Source organism: Podarcis cretensis (assembly GCF_951804945.1).
Source record: "Podarcis cretensis genome assembly, chromosome: 17".
NCBI lineage: Eukaryota > Metazoa > Chordata > Lepidosauria > Squamata > Lacertidae > Podarcis > Podarcis cretensis.
The window spans coordinates 4,322,948-4,340,403 of record NC_137187.1 but is presented as its reverse complement, the minus strand read 5'-3'; the positions used below and the strand labels follow the sequence as shown (position 1 = coordinate 4,340,403).

Below are 17,456 nucleotides of genomic sequence, written 5' to 3'. Positions count from 1 at the left end.
AGCAAACCAGCTGTGGGTAAAACTGGAGAAGTGCCAGTTCCATACCAGAGAGGTGGAATTCCTGGGGTACCGTTTGTCAGACAAGGGATTGTCCATGGATCCCAGCAAAGTCCAAGTGGTGCTGGAATGGAAGACACCCAGAACCAGGAAGGATGTGCAGAGGTTCCTGGGGTTTGGAAACTTCTATCGGAAGTTCATCAAAAACTTTGCCCACTTAACGGCGCCCATCACCGATTGTCTCAGTAGTAAGAAGAAATTCGCATGGACGGGAGAGGCGCAGTGAGCGTTTGAGCGGCTAAAGAAAGCGTTCGCTTCGGAAGAACAGCTCTTGCACGTAGACCTACAGAAACCGATGAGGGTGGAAACAGACGCATCAGATCGAGCGGTAGGAGTGGTTCTGCTCCAACCGGGGAAGGATGAGTCGGACTGGAGACCGTGTGCCTTCTTCTCGCGGAAGTTGAATAAGTCCAAAAGGAACTACACCGTGTACGACAGAGAACTGCTCGCCATTTATGAAGCGTTTCGACGATGGCGGCACCTGCTAATTGGAGCACAACACAAGGTCCAGGTGTGCACGGACCACAAGAACCTGGAATATTGGAGAACGGCCCGGGTCCTGAACCAAAGACAAGTGCGATGGGCCCAGGAATTTTCCAAATTCCATTTTGAGATTCGCTATGTACCGGGGCCAGAGAACGTAAGAGCAGACGCTCTCTCTCGAAAGCCAGAGTATATGGAGGGGGAGGGGGTGCCCGAAGAACGGCATATCATCCCAGAGGACCACTGGGTGTGTGGAGCAGCATTGGTGGGGAAAAGAGAACTGGTAGAAGGGACAGAAAGCGATGAATACGCCCAAAACAAGCTCAGAGAGCTCAGGAGAGCCGGGGAGGACACAGGGGGTTTTGAAGAAAGGAACGGGGCGTTGTATTACAGGGGGGCATTGTACATACCAGAAGGGGAGTTGAGGGGTAGGGTACTCAAACAACTGCACGACAGCCCCACCGTGGGGCACTTTGGGCAACACAAAACCATGTGGTTAGTTACCAGGCAGTTCTGGTGGCCCAAGGTGAGGGAAGAGGTACGAGAGTATGTAAGGGGGTGTGACCGCTGCCAGCGAGCAAAGGGGGAGAGGGCGGCACCGGCGGGGTTGCTGGAACCATTACCCACCCCCGAACGGCCATGGGAGGCAGTGTCCATAGATTTTATGACGGATTTGCCAAAATCCCAGGGGAAAACTGCGGTAATGGTAGTGGTAGACCTGTTAACCAAGATGTGCCACTTTATTGCTTGCTCACATGCGGTCACGGCAGAAGAAACCGCCAGGTTGTTTGTAAAACACATTTTTAGGTTGCATGGCGCCCCCTTGAGGGTGGTCTCAGACAGAGGGAAACAATTTACGTCCAGGTTCTGGAGGAAGCTCATGAGCCTACTGCACGTAGAGGTCAATTTCTCGACCGCCAGACACCCAGAAACTAATGGGCAGGCGGAAAGGGCGAAAGGTATTCTGCAACAATATCTGAGGTGTTATGTAAACAACAGAGGGAATGATTGGGTAGAGAAATTGGCCCTGGGCGAATTCGCCTACAATAACGCAGAAAATGTGTCCACAGGCATGAGTCCATTCATGGCCAATTATGGGTGTCACCCCAGGGCCTTTCCCGGGGAAGGAGGGGAAGGATGGAGCGTACCGGCAGCGGAACATTTTGTGGAAGAAATGGAAGCAATACATCAACAGCTCAAAATGAATTTGGATAGGGCCAAGGAAGAATACAAGAAGCAGGCAGATAGGAGCAGAAGGGAAGGAGAGACCATAAGGGTGGGGGACCGGGTGTGGTTGTCAACACAAGGGTTGCCATTCAAGGGGGGTTGCAAGAAATTGAGACCGAAACGACTGGGACCCTTCAAGGTTATACAACAGGTCAATCTGGTGGCCTTTAGGCTCAGGCTGCCCGACAACATGAAACTGCACCCAGTATTCCATAGGTCATTACTGTCACCATACCGGGAGGGGCGGGAATTTTTGGGACGGGATAGTGAGGTTCCCGCGGCACCACAAGTGGAAGAGAGGGAGCGCAGCAGTCATGTAGCAGAAATACTCAACTCTCGGTGGAAGGGTAAACAGATGGAGTACTTAGTGGCATGGGAAGGGGAACCGGAGTCTGAGAATACCTGGTTACCGGGAGAAACGGTCAATGATGAGGTATTAGTAGAAACGTTTCATCGCCGGTTCCCAAGGAAGCCTCAGCCCTTGGCTAGGTTCTGGGAGGAACATTTTGGGACCACTGACAAGGAAGAGGAGTTTGAGGGGTTCCCAGAATCAGGACAGGAAGAGGAAGAAGGATCAGATGAGGAAGAGTATTCGGGAAGAAGGGACAGTAGTAGATGGAGAGCGGTTTTCGAGTCATCCGAAGATGAGGAGGAGTCTTTCAGGGGGTTCCCAGCCTCACCACCCAGAGAAGAGGGGGAAACGGGGGGTGATGGGGGTCCTGGAGGGGAGGTGGATGTCAGGGAACTGCCATCGGAGAGTCAGGTGGTGGAAGGGCTCAAGGAGGCTAGGAGACCCTCGGATGGTGAGGAAGGAACCAGCAGGGGGAGAGGGAGAGTTCCTGCAGAAACTCAGTCGGAGGAATGGCTCCAAGATACTTCCAGTGAACACAGTGGGGAGGTCTCAGGACCTCCGCTGGGGACGCCTACTCCGCGCAGGAAACTGTCACGCAGAGAATCCAGAAGGAGAGTTTCCGTTAAGGAACTCTTATGTTGGCGTAAATTCCGGAAGCGCCCACTGACGGATTCTGCCGGCGATTGAGGTAGCCATGCACCCATGGCTCCGCGGACAGGGAGAGTTTAGAAACTGATTGCAGAGCCTTGAGGCTTTAAACGCTTACGCACGAGTAGCCCCCTAATCCCATAACAGCACCTATTTATCTACTTGCACTTTGACGTGCTTTCGAACTGCTAGGTTGGCAGGAGCAGGGACCGAGCAATGGGAGCTCACTCCGTCGCGGGGATTTGAACCATCAACCATCTGATCAGCAAGTTCTAGGCTCTGTGGTTTAACTAGCTATTGCAAAATCACTAAGTTCCTAGTGGTGGTTGTTTTTGGGGGGTGAGGGTTGTTGTTGTTTTATTATTATTATTTCTATCCAATGCGAACAGCAATGGCGACAGAGGGCAGCCCTGCTGGGTGTCCCTTAAGTGGTCGAAACCTGAGTGTAAAATCCATTGATTGCTTAAAGAGGGGCAAGAACATAGAAAACAATGAATCAATTCTTTAAAAAATTCTTCTACTGGCCTGCACAATTGCTCACCCTGCTTTATTTCTCTGACCAATTAGAACCATGTTCCCCACAAACACGATAAATTTATGAAATCATTTGATAGAAATCTCTGTTTTCAGATGGATTAAAAATAATCATATAGGTGAATAAACATTAATCAAAATAAACAAATCCTAAAAGAATCATGTATCACTGTTTGTCAAGCCAGATGCAAAGATGATATTTAGAACCACTGTCGAATTTGCAAAAATGGCAGCAGAATATATGATATAGATTTAGTAATGGAATCTTTCCAGATGTGATTTGAATCCGAACAGAATCAACAAATGAAAATAGCTCGCTCCCCTCCCTGCAAGTTTCTCTATTCTGGAAAGAAGGCAGAAGTATTCTGTTCTCCACTGGTCATATAAAGAGCAGCATCAGCATCAGCCTGTGCTAATATTACACATTACACTGGAAGAAACACTTCTCTTTCATGCTTAGAAAGATGCCTACTTTATTTGAATTGTTTGGCTTCATTCTTCTGGTGATTGAAACCCTCACAGGAATGGTGGGAAATGGATTCATTGCTATCGTTAACTGCATTGACTGCTTTAGAAGCCGAAAACTATCCCCGGCAGACATGATCCTGAGTTTGCTTGGGTTGTTCAGATTTGCATTTCATGCCGTTTTGATACAGGTTGCAATAATAAACGTCTTTTTTGTTGACACCTTTCAGATAAGGAATGTATATATTGCATACAATGCCTTGTGGCTATATCTTAATAAGCCTAGCCTTTGGTTCGCCTCTTGGCTCAGTGTTTTGTACTGTATAAAAATCGCTAACTTCTCCCACCCTCTCTTCCTGCAAATGAAGCGGAGATTCCCTGGACTGGTGCCTTGGCTGCTTCTGGGGTCTGTGGTCTTCTCTGCAATCACCACCACTGTAGCAATAACAGGCAGTATCATTGTGTCTAAATGTAATCATAATCTATTTGAATCACATCTAAACAATAATGTCTCAGCAATTAACACGACGAATTCCTGTGAGTTTCTTATCCTATTAGATATTTTATCAAATTTCCTTCCTTTCATGATATTTTTGATCTCATCCATTTTATTACTAACTTCTCTGTGGAGGCACAAAAATCTGTTACAAAACAGCGCGAGGGATGTCAGCACAGAAGTTCACCTGAATGCCATCAAAGCTCTGGCTTCTTTCTCCATTCTCTACGTAACTAACGTTTTTGTGGAAATCTTGTCAATAGTTTTCATTTGGATGGGCCTTAACAACAATGGGGTGCATTTAATTCTTCTTAATGTGATTGCTGCATATTCCTCTGGGCATGCCATTATCCTGATCTTCATGAATCCCAAACTGAAACAGGAATCAATCAAGATGCTACATCAACTAAAATGCTGAATGAAGTATTGTATGAATGAATGCACTTTCATGTCAAAACTGAAAAGCAAGTGTTCTACCAATATGGGTTCCTTCTTCGTTGTGTGCTTTACTTTCATATATCCATATTAACTTCCTCCACATTATTTACACAGCATTGTGTGGTGGCTGGTATACGGTTAATCAGAGCTCTGAAGGTGCTGTTTTTTTCTTAATGGCAGCAGCTCTTTCCTTGAATGGTCAATTCACCTGTATGTTATGTGCCTCAGAAAGAGCAAGCAGCATTGCAATAGGAATAAACAGAGACGAAATAAGCTTAAAATAGAGGATCCAGCCTTTCTGGGGAGAATCTTCTGCCTGAAGTAGGATATAATCTTCTGGGACACTTTCCAATCCTGCAATTTTAAATGTGGGATCTGCTAAAACCGGTCGAACTAGGTAGAATGTTGAAGTTTACTTTCGTAGACCTATCGTTTGTTACAATGTTTGCAGGTAGATAACAGAGAATGGCTAAGGAATATACAATGGTACCTCGGGTTAAGAACTTAATTCGTTCCGGAGGTCCATTCTGAACCTGAAACTGTTCTTAACCGGAGGTACCACTTTAGCTAATGGGGCCTCCTACTGCCGCCGCACGATTTCTGTTCTCATCCTGAAGCAAAGTTCTTAACTCAAGGTACTATTTCTGGCTTAGCAAGAGGCCCCATTAGTGAAAGCAAGCCTCTAGTTAAGAACAGTTTCAGGTTAAGAACGGACCTCCGTAATGAATTAAGTTCATAACTAGAGGTACCACTGTATCAGCTTTCGTACTTGCTGAAGAATGGAACAGAGAAGGTGCCTATGTTAGGATAGAATAATAGTATTGAAACAGGCGTTAAGGAGTTTCCTTCCTGTGTCTGGTCAGCTTGCTCAATGTCTCTAGTTAGGCTGGTCTGATTACAGCCAGGAGGCCCCAAAAGGGAGGGGGAAACAGGGAGGGGGAAACAGGGAAGGGGGGAAAGAAAGAGCTTATAAAGAAATAATTATCATCTCCTCAGTGCAGCACTTCCATTCCTTTGTTTTGGATGTGCTCTGCCCTCTCTTTTGCTCAGCTGAATAAACGAGTGTTTGTTGGATCTCCTCTGTCTCTGGCTATTATTGATTCACTGTGCTAAAGACAGCTGAGATTCGAATAATTAAACTTTTAATGAGCGGAAGAACCTCTGCTTCTTAATGGTGGCGGAGGAGGGTTACCAACAGGCAAAGTGCTTTTACTCTCAGCATCTCCCTGGCTCCCACATTCCATATCGGAGTGGAAGCCAGGTACCGAAAACCTGCAAGAGAAGTCAGTTCCCCCCTGGCCCTGGGGCGGGGGGACTTGCAAGTATAATTACCCTCAATCATCCTTGTGTTCTCCTTCGCGAACGATCTCCCATTGTCATGGGAACTGTCTCCATTAAGGCAGCCAGAACTGGAAGCCATGTCTGCAGTGAAATTAATACCTAACTACTTAAATGGAGAGTGCCATAGTGCTTCTTGTAGTGCTTCTAAATTGATAGGAAGGAGCACAGATTTAGAGTAGTTGATTCACAATCATGCTACCCTGTAGTACATTTCTAACTGCCGCTTAGGTGGCTAAAGGCTGTTATTGGATTTTGCAAAGATAAAAGGGTGCCATCTGCCAACATACTCACTTTGTGTACCTCATCCTGCACAATGACACTCTCTGTAGAAGGCCTCTTTGTATAGTTGGATGCCTAGTACCCACATGAACAATGCAAACAGCAATGGCGACAGAGGGCAGCCCTGCTGGGTGTCCCTTAAGAGGTCGATAACCTGAGCGTCAAATCCATTGATTGCTTAAAGAGGTGCAAGAACTTAGAAAACAATGAATCAATTCTAATAAAAATTATTCTATTGGCCTGCACAATTTATGAAATAATTTTGATAGACAACTCTGCTTTCAGAGGGATTAAAAATAATCATATTGGTGAACAAACAATAATCAAAATAAACAAATCCTAAAAGAATCATGTTTCACTGTTTGTTAAGCCAGATGCAAAGATGATATTTAGCACCACTGTCGAATTTGCAAAAATGGCAGCAGAATATATGATATAGATTTAGTAATGGAATCTTTCCAGATGTGATTTGCATGCAAACAGAATCAACAAATGGGAAAAAAAACTTGCTCCCCTCCCTGCAAGTTTCTCTATTCTGGAAAGTAGGCAGAAGTATTCTGTTCTCCACTGGTCATATAAAGAGCAGCATCAGCATCAGCCTGTGCTAATATTACACATTACACTGGAAGAAACGCTTCTATTTCATGCTTAGAAAGATGCCTACCTTATTTGAATTGTTTGGCTTCATTCTTCTGGTGATTAAAACCCTCATAGGAATGGTGGGAAATGCATTCATTGCTATCATTAACTGCATTGACTGGCATAGAAGTCAAAAACTATCCCCGGCTGACATGATCCTGAGTTGTCTTAGCTTGTTCAGATTTGCATTTCTTGCCATTGTGATGCAGACTACAATATTCAACCTCTTTTTTGTGGACACTGTCCAGATGCTGAACCTAAACATTTCATCTGATTCCTTTTTTTTTTTAAATAATTTTTTTATTAATTTCCAAATTTTTAACATAAACAAAAGCAACATAAAAACAAATACAAAAAATCATTTTTTTCTTAACCTTGTTTCCATAGCCCTCTTTTCCCGGACTTCCCCATACCTTTCCCTTTTTGCATCCTTGATTTTAAACCATTATTCAGCAACCCTTCTTAACCAATTTAAATGAAAATTGATTCTCTTTTTCAATTCCATCCTAAAATTAAACACAATTTTCCGCTGCAATTCTACGTCTTCTTTTCCCTCAGCATTTTAGCACTCCTCAATTTTATAATAGTTCTTAAGATACATCTTAAATTTCTTCCAATCTTCTTCCACAGTCTCTTTCTCTTGGTCGCGGATTCTGCCGGTCATTTCTGCCAATCCCATAAAGTCAATCACTTTCGCCTGCCATTCCTCCAGCGTGGGTAGCTCTTGTGTCTTCCAATACTTTGCATCTGATTCCTCATGGCTGTTTCTAAATACAGCTAGCCTTTGGTTTGCCGCTTGGCTCAGTGTTTTGTACTGTGTAAAAATTGCTAACTTCTCCCACCCTCTCTTCCTGCAAATGAAGCGGAGATTCCCTGGGCTGGTGCCTTGGCTGCTTCTGGGGACTGTGGTCTTCTCTGAGTTCACCACCACTGTGACAATAACAGGCATTATGACTAAATGTAATCGTAAGCTATTTGAATCATATCTAAACAATAACAATGACTCAGCAATTAACACGACCAATTCCTGTGAGTTTCTAAGCCTACTAGAAGTGTTTCCAAATTTCCTTCCTTTCAAGATATTTTTGATCTCATCCATTTTATTACTAACTTCTCTGTGGAGGCACAAAAATCTTCTACAGAACAGTACAAGGGATTTCAGCACAGAAGTTCACCTGAATGCCATCAAAGCCCTGGCTTCTTTCTTCATTCTCTACGTAACTAACGTTTTTGTGGAAATCTTGTCAATAGTTTTGTTTTGGATGGGCATTAATGGCAATGGGGTGCATTTAATTCTTTTTAATGTGATTGCTGCATATTCCTCTGGTCATGCCATTATCCTGATCTTCATGAGTCCCAAACTGAAACAGGAATTAATCAAGATGCTACATCAACTAAAATACTGAATGAAGCATTGAATGAATGAATGAATGAATGAATGAATGAATGAATGAATGCACTATCGTGTCAAGACTGAACAGCAAGTGTTCTGGCAATATAGGTTCCGTCTTAGTTCTGTGCTTTACTTTCAGATATCCATATTAACTTCCTCCCCGTTATTTGGGAATGAGCAGAGACGAAATAAACTGAAATAGGAGGTGCAGCCTTTCTGGGGAGAATATTCTGCCTGAAGTAGGAGATAATCTTCTGGGACACTTTCCAACCCTGTAATTTTAAATGTGGGATCTGCTAAAACCAGTCTAGCTATGTAGAATGTTGCAGATTACTTTCGTAGACCTATCGTTTGTTACAATGTTTGCAGGTAGATAGCAGAGAATGGCTAAGGAATATACAATGGTACCTCGGGTTAAGAACTTAATTCATTCCGGAGGTCCGTTCTGAACCCAAAACTGTTCTTAACCAGAGATATCACTTTAGCTAATGGGGCCTCCCACTGCCGCCGCACGATTTCTGTTCTCATCCTGAAGCAAAGTTCTTAACCCTATTTCTGGGTTAGCGGAGTCTGTAACCTGAAGCGTCTGTAACCTGAAGGATCTGTAACCTGAAGCGTCTGCAACCTGAGGTACTACTGTACAGATATTGTACCTGAATACCAGGGACAGGGGGGAATGTGCCTCACTCGCAGCTTGTCTCAGTAACTTGCTCCAGTATGGATTGTGGGAGACACAGAGGTACTGAGTGCAAAAGTACTTCTCCTGCCGATAACCCTCCTACACTGCCATTAAGAAACAGGTTGTCCTGTTAATTAGAGCTTAATTTGGACTAATGTAAATGATCGTGCAAGGAGAGATGAGATGATAAACTGTGGAACTGAACCAGCTGCAAGGTCTTTAAGGTCTGAGCTTGAGAGAAGATGTCATTCCGTACAAAAGGCGGTGGGGGGAGGCGAGCCTATGGCTTCTTTATATGAAGTTTTCCTCTCTACGTTTATGATTTGGCAACCCTCCCTTGAATGCTAATTCAGATTGTATATGTGCAAGTGAGGAGGGATGAAACTGGATTGTAGATATGGAATATAACATTAAATGGAACTGTGTGTGTAAAAAAAACCAAGGAAAAGGGGAGGGAAGTTCTATGTTGCAAGAGGTTTGCGATGGAAGCTTACAGCTGACTCTTCCCCATCCTTTATTATTTACGGAATGAACTGAATAATGTTAAAAGGACTTGGAATTCATTTAACTGGAAGTACAGCTGCTCCGTTATCTGCAGCCGGACGAAAGGATGAAAGGAATCTGCAAACTTGCCAAGGAACTGTTAAGGTTCATTACTTGGACAGTGTGATTTTTGCAGCTGTTGTCAAAGTTGCAAAACAACGAAGCATGGGACGGAACAATGGAGAAATTTCTGAAACAACAATGGGATATTAGCTCCACCCAAGGCATGAGGAAGAACAGAAACAACCGAGAAAGATAGACATAACATTTTACAAGGACAGGAAGAAACATCACGGATAGAATAATTGTCGCACACAGGAAGAACAAAGATATAGTTTGAGTGCCTCACTTGTAGTTTCATAAATTATTTAATGTTTCAACACGAATAGAAATTAATAATGCAGTTATTGTATATGGGATTATTAGTTTGATTGGAATGTAACTGAAATTAATAAGATTTTGGAATGCAGAAATAAAGAAAATCATCAAACCATCAATTCTAGCATGCAGTAGACCACCTAAATGATATCATTTGGTATTTGAATGATTGGTACTAGTTAACGTATTATAATCTGGCATTGTTATAATGAGGCTATTATTGGACTGTAATTGAAAACTAATAAAAATTATTATTGAAAAGAAAAAAAGAAAAGAAAAGAAAAGCAGGTGAGATAGTAGAGAGTGACTAAGGAATATACAGATATTGTTCCTGAAAAGCAAGTGCTGCAAGCAAGGGATCTGTATAAATAACGAAAGCCCAACAGTTTTGAGTCAAGCTGTGTACGCATTACCATTTCCCCCAGCTCTAATTCTAGTGCACTCCCACCACTGGTGTTTGAATCCAAGCACACGTGACTTAAGCCACAATCCGTATGTGTCCTGCAGCTTCTTGAGAAATGCTGGTGTTTAATGTCTTTCCCCTCAAACCTGCTTCTATCAGATAGAAAGCTTCAAGTTGTGGGTTCTTTTTTAATTTTATTCATTTATTATGTTTGCTAGTTCACTCTCTCGAGGAGGAACGGGAGTGCGGATGAAGCGGACCGGCCCCGGCACCACTATTCCAGTAGGTGCCATCGCAGCGGCCTTGCTTCCAGACATGGATTTTCAAACTTTCTGTCAGGGATGGGGGTGGGGGGAGAGAGAGATATCTCTACCACATTATTGCAAACATCTAGACAACAATACCTACCTACCTACCTACCTACTTCTCTGCACTGGTGTACAAAGGGGGGCAGGGGAGCGCACCGACCCAGGCACCATTTGGGGAAAGGGTGCCATCGCAGCCACCCCCCAGGACATGTGCCGCATGCCGCGCCTTCCCGGGACGCGCACCAACCATGCTCCCACCTGTTCTCCACTCTGGGGGCTACAGCAAGTTGCTCCGCCACTGCCACTCCTCCACCATGGCCTCCTCTTCCACCTCTCGGATGTCCTTTTTCACCTTGGGGCCTTGGCAAAAATCTCTGCAGAGGGAGCAATTTTGCTGGATCGATATAAAACTTTTGCAACTTTTTGAAGGAAGCAGCTTTCATGTTTTCCGACAATTTGACTGAAAAATAAAAGTCTCTGCCCAAAGATTTCATCCACTTTCCCAATCTGTTCCTTATTTTCTAAATAGACGGGTGCAATTGAAATAAGGTAGTTTGCTCTCCTGAGTTACACATTTGCAAACAATGTCATCTTCACAGGGGTGCATAAACTCTCCCAGGATGACTACACTTTCTGGAGGTCCTTGGTCATATGATCTGTTTAAGCCTCCTCGTCCACCACCTCCATGGCAAAATCCACCTCTCCCACCACCCCATCCACCTCTATTGAAGCCCCCACCGCCACGATTGAAGCTTCCGCCACCCATAATGCGAACACATTATCAATCTATAAAACTTGGGGTGGGGTGGGGGGTTCTTGGAATCCAGCCACAAAATGAATAAAAACAATTTCAAAAAAATCCCCTGATGCCTTATTGGCTTACCGCACTTCCCAGTTCAGAGAACTGGCCAGCGCAGCAAATATGTTCTATGGGTTGAAAAGCTGATTAGCCAAGAAAGCCTTTGAATAATAATAATAATAATAATAATAATAATAATAACAACAACAACAACAACAACAATAATTTATTATTTACACACCCAGCCACTCTGTGTGGCTTCCAGCAAAATATTAAAAATACAGTAAACCATCCGACATTTAAAATTTCCCTAAACAGCCTTCAGATGTATCTGTCCCCCGATCCAGGTCTTCGGAGGCTGGGAATTCTGCTGGGCCAGGGCCAGTCAGTCACTCACACTCTTATAGTTCTTTGCAGACCACATAGGGGCCCGGTTCAGGGCAACTCAGCAGTGCCAAGATGGTGCTCTGGTTGAGGAAGTTGAAATCTCCACCAACTCTTCCAGCCTAGTCGAACAAATGCCTAAACAAACCACTCACTTTCTGTAATCAATAAAGTTGTGGCAATAAACTTTAAAATTATGCCAATAACCTAAAACTAAATTCCATGTCATGTGTGAATTTATTTATTGAGGTGGCTCCTGGGGGTCTTCACACACAAATACTGTTCTGATAAGAGGATGCTGCAGGCAAGGGATTTGTATCATAGACCATAGACTGACAGTTCCAAATCTGGCTGTCCATACATTAGCATTCTCTCTGGTTAACGTGGTTTGAATCCCACAACCAAAGGTAGAGGCTGAGACATCTCCTCCAGCCGTTGGGTGCCCAAGGATGGTGGCCGGGCTGTGCCACACTGCAACAGACGCATCACAATTCAGGTCAGGGAGCAGGTGTATGGAATGGAAGGGGAAAGTCATTTTGGACAACAATGGTTGTTCCCTGTTTAGGGAAGCTTTTAATATCTGAAGGACTATCGTATTTTAATATTTTGTTGGAAGCTGCCCAGAGTGGCAGGGGGAACCCAGCCAGATGGGCAGGGTATAAATATACTATAACAACAACAACAACAACAACAACAACAACAACAACAACAACAATTTTTATATGCCTCCCATCTGACTGGGTTGCAAGATTTCTCTATAAAAGCAGAAAACCTGGATAAAATATTCTAATTTCATTAACCATATATTATGTTGAATGTACACATTCAGCTTCGGGGGTTTTAATTCCTCTAGCTTCTACTTTTTTATGGAATGCCACTCTATTGGTCTACATAATGTAACATCCCACTTTAATTATCCAGCTAATTAGAACAAATACCCATTTGATAAAGATATATGTTTTCAAATTGATTACTAATAATAGTAACACTGGTGGACAAAGATTAATCAAAATCAGCAAAGTGTGTGTGTGTGTGTGTGTGTGTGTGTGTGTGAAGCTAGATTCAAATATGATAATCAGCATGTCTGTGGAATTTGCACACATGACATCAGAAGAGGCATTATCGATTTAGTAATAGAATCCTTCCAGGGTTGATTTGCATCTGAACAGAATCAACAAATGAAAATAACTCCTCAGCTCTCTAAAATCTTTTCTGTCCTAGATAAAAGGGAGAAGTATTGTCCTCCACACAACTCAGATACATACAGTGTGGTGGCAGCAGCAGATGGAGCAGATGGTGCAAATATTACACATTTCAACAGAGTTGACATCCTCCTTCACGCTCAGAAAGATGTCTACCTTATTTGAATTGTTCGGCTTCATTCTTCTGGTTATTGTGACCCTCACAGGAATGGTGGGAAATGGATTTATTGCTATCGTTAACTGCATTGACTGGTTTCGAAGCAGAAAACTATCCCCAGCTGACATGATCCTGAGTTGTCTTAGCTTGTTCAGATTTGCATTTCTTGCCATTGTGATACAGACTGCAATTATTATCCTCTTTTTCGAGGACACTTTTCAGAAGAGGGACCTAAGCATTGCATATGATGCCTCATGGCTATTTGTTAATACTGCTGAACTTTGTTTTGCCGCTTTGCTCAGTATTTTGTACTGTGTAAAAATTGCTAACTTCTCGCACTCTCTCTTCCTGCAAATGAAGTGGAGATTCCCTGGGCTGGTGCCTTGGCTGCTTCTGGGGACAGTGGTCTACTCGGCACTTACCGCCACTTTGGGAACAATGGACATTACACTCATATCTGAATGTAGTTCATATGAATCACTTCTAAGCAATAACACTGTCTCAGGAATTAAGACATCTGACTTTTGTGAGTATTCCATCTTTCTATATGTTGTTCCAGATTTATTTCCCTTCATGATATTTTTGTTCTCATCCATCTTACTACTAACTTCTCTGTGGAGGCACAAAAATCTTCTACGAAACACTGCAAGGGATGTCAGTACAGAAGCTCACCTGAATGCCATCAAAGCTCTGGCTTCTTTCTGCATCCTCTATGTATCTAGCTTTTTTGTGGAAATTTTGGATTCTGTTCTGTCCTGGATGGACGCTGGGGACCTTTGGGTAACAATATTTTTTTTTAATGTGATTGCTGCATATTCCTCTGGCCATGCCATCATCCTGATCTTCATTAATCCCAGACTAAAACAGGAATCAGTAAGGATTCTACAGCAGCTAAAAAGCTGCATGAAGACAGCATCTTAAAGGTCATCAAGTCATCATGGAAGTGTCATCCACTTTTGCAGATACAAAATCTTCTGAGAACCGCCTAGAAGAAGTTCTCCTGCACAAGACTGCCCAACCACTGCAGAGTGGTTTGCATAGGAGAATATTGTACAATATTGTCTGTCTGTGGGTTTGCAGGTGCCCACATGCTCTGAGGACACAACCTAGGAGAGGTTCTCCTGCACAAAAATGCCCAGCTATCGCAAGGAGGGTTGCATAGAAGAACTTTCTGCTGGGTATGCCCTTCAATTCTGTAGTAGTGTATTATACAAACCTCCATAGACTCATGCATGGCTATGAAGAGGGCATTTGTCTTCCCGCCAACAGATTCTCCTTTTGCCTGCACTTGACATGTTAAATATTGCTCTCCTCCCTAACCAATTGATCATTTTTGCTGTTGTAAATGATGCTTTTGATCTCATTTCTATCTGATGTTGATTTGCAGTTGTAATTGCAATATAAATACATCAGCCTAGGGAAAGAGTTAACTGGCACCCCGACAAAGTCCTGGCAGGTATCCAATTTCTCTTCCTTTGTCCGTCCAGCCTTGCCAAAGCCTTACCATGTCTCCAAACTCCCATCTTGTCCTGCCGTCCAAGATAACAACCCCTTTTTCTTCTCCCACGTAATAATTGACTCAGACCAGCTTATTAATTCCACATCCATTTAACATTATTCTCGTTGTTTTATATTCCATACACACAGTTCATTTTTTTATTATTTGTAAACCATATCTATAATCTAGTTGCCTCCTACTATGCTTGTTGCTTTAAAATGTTAATTTGGATTCTAGGGGGTTTGCTGAGTCAGTTATGTAAATAGAAAAAATATAAAGAATCCATTTCTAGGCTCCCCCGCCCCATACCGTCTTTTGCACCGAATGAAGTCTTCTTTCTCATTCAAATCTTAACAACCTTGCAGCTATTTCAATTCAGCAGTTTGTAATCTTGTCCTGACTTTTCCAGCATGCATCTATACATTAATCCTAATTAAGCTGTTACTGAACAGAAGAACCTCTGCTTCTTAATTACAGCACAGGAAGGTTACCAACAGGCAAAGTGGTTTTGCACTCAGCACCTCCCTGCCTCCCACATTCCATATCGGAATGAAAGCCAGGTACCGAGATGATCTGCAAATAAAGCTCATTCCCCCCTGGCCCTGGGGGGAATTTGCAAGGATAATTACCCTCAATCATCCTTGGTTTTTTTCCTTCGCCAACAATCTGCTGTTGTCATGGGAGCTGTCTCCATTAAGGCAGCCAGAACTGGAAGCCATGTCTGCAGTGAGGCAGGAACGCGAGTGGCACTGTGGTCTAAACCACTGAGCCCCTTGGGCTTGCTGATCAGAAGGTGGCTGTTTGAATCCCTGCAACGGAGTGAGCTCCCGTTGCTCTGTCCCAGCTCCTGCTAACCTAACTGTTCAAAAGAACACCAGTGCAAGTACATAAATAGGTACCTTCAATGTGGGGTTCCGTAGGGCTCAATTCTATCCTCCATGTTGTTTAACATCTATATGAAACTGCTGGATGGGATTATCCGGAGGGTAGGAGTATGTCATCAGTATGCTGATGACACTCAACTCTATTTCTCCTTCACATCTGCAGGTGAGGTGGTGGAAGTGCTGGACCAATGTCTTGCCTCAGTAATGGACTGGATGAGAGCCAACAAACTAAAGTTCAATCCAGATAAGACTGAGGCACTGTTGATGGGTGCTTCCTCAGACAGGATGGTTAGGAGGTCGCCTGCTCTTGATGGGGTTACGCTGTCCCTAAAGGAGCAGGTTCGTAGCTTGGGTGTACTCCTGGATCCTTTGCTGTCACTTGAGGCCCAGGTAGCCTCAGTGGCCCAGAGTGCCTTCCATCAGCTTCGGCTGGTGGCCCAGCTACACCCCTATCTGGACAGGGATCATCTAATTATTGTTGTCTATGCTCTGGTAACCTCAAGGTTAGATTACTGCAATACATTATACGTAGGGCGGCCTCTGAAGATGGTTCGGAAACTTCAGCTGGTGCAGAACTCAGCAGCCAGATTGCTCACCGGAACTAGACGGTTTGAGCATATTACACCGATCCTGGTTCGACTGCACTGGCTACCAATTAGTTTCCAGGCCCAATTCAAAGTGCTGGTTTTGACTTATAAAGCCTTAGGCTCAGGACCACAATACTTTAAGGACTGCCTCTTCCCATATGAAGCTACCCAGACCCTGAGGTCATCTTCTGAGGCCCTTCTTCGAGTGCCTCCTCCTCAAGAGGTCAAGATGGTGGCAACACAAGAACAGGCCTTCTCTTCAGTGGCTCCCCATCTGTGGAATGCCCCCCCCCCCCGGGAAGTTTGCTTGGTGCCTTCACTATACTTCCTTAGGTGCCAGGCAAAAACATTCCTCTTCAACCAGGCCTTTGCCTGACCTGACATCCTATGCCCTTTTTTAAATGCTGGCTCTTTCCTGGTTTTAGTAATCTGGTATAGTAATCTGGTTTTGGTTTTGATTTTATGTACCGTATTTTTCGCCCTATAGGGTGCACCAGCCCATAGGGCGCACCTAGTTTTTTGGGGGGGAAATAAAGAAAAAACCCCAGCCCCCCAGAACAGGCTGCTATCCGCAAGCCTTGGGAGCCCGGCAGGAAGTCCTGCTGGGCTCCCAAGTCCTGCGGAGAGCTGGACGAAGCCTGGGGTGCGCTCCCCGAGTTTTGGGCTGCAGGCTGCTGTCTGCAAGCCTTGGGAGCCTGGCGGGAAGTTGCACCGGGCTCCCAAGGCTTGCGGAGAGCTTCCTGAAGCCTGGAGAGCAGGAGGGGTCAGTGTGCACTGACCCCTCTTGCTCTCCAGGCTTCAGCGAAAGCCTGAATTCGCCCCATAGGACGCACACACATTTCCCCTTCATTTTTGGAGGGGGAAAAGTGTGTCCTATAGGGCAAAAAATACGGTAAGTGGTTTTTAATGAGAACCACCCTGAGACCTTCAAGGATAGATATAGAAACAAAATAAATAATAATAATAATACCGCTGTGGCATTTCCGTGTTCTCTGGTTTCCATCACGGTGTTCCGTTGTGCCAGAAGCGGTTTAATCATGCTGGCCTCATGACCCGGAAAGCTGTCTGTGGACAAACGCTGGCTCCCTCGGCCTGAAAGCGAGATGAGTGCTGCAACCCCATAGTGGCCTTTGACTGAAGTTAACTGTCCATTGGTCCTTTACCCTTTACCTGCAGTGAGCTTTATACCTAACTACTTAAATCCTCCATGCGCTATGGGAAGTGGAGAGTTAGCTAGTAACCAGCCTCTTGTAGTGTTTCTAAATTGATAGGAAGGAGCACA

General features: G+C 44.1%; 1 long non-coding RNA gene across 1 annotated transcript; it reads right to left on the bottom strand.

Moving 5' to 3' along the window:
- Positions 1-13,890: 13,890 nt before the first annotated feature.
- LOC307206090 lies at positions 13,891-16,593 on the bottom strand. The gene is made up of 3 exons (XR_013834270.1): positions 16,552-16,593; positions 14,212-14,492; positions 13,891-14,179 (listed from the first exon to the last, which is right to left on the bottom strand). It is a non-coding gene; the product is annotated as an uncharacterized lncRNA (long non-coding RNA).
- Positions 16,594-17,456: the final 863 nt, after the last annotated feature.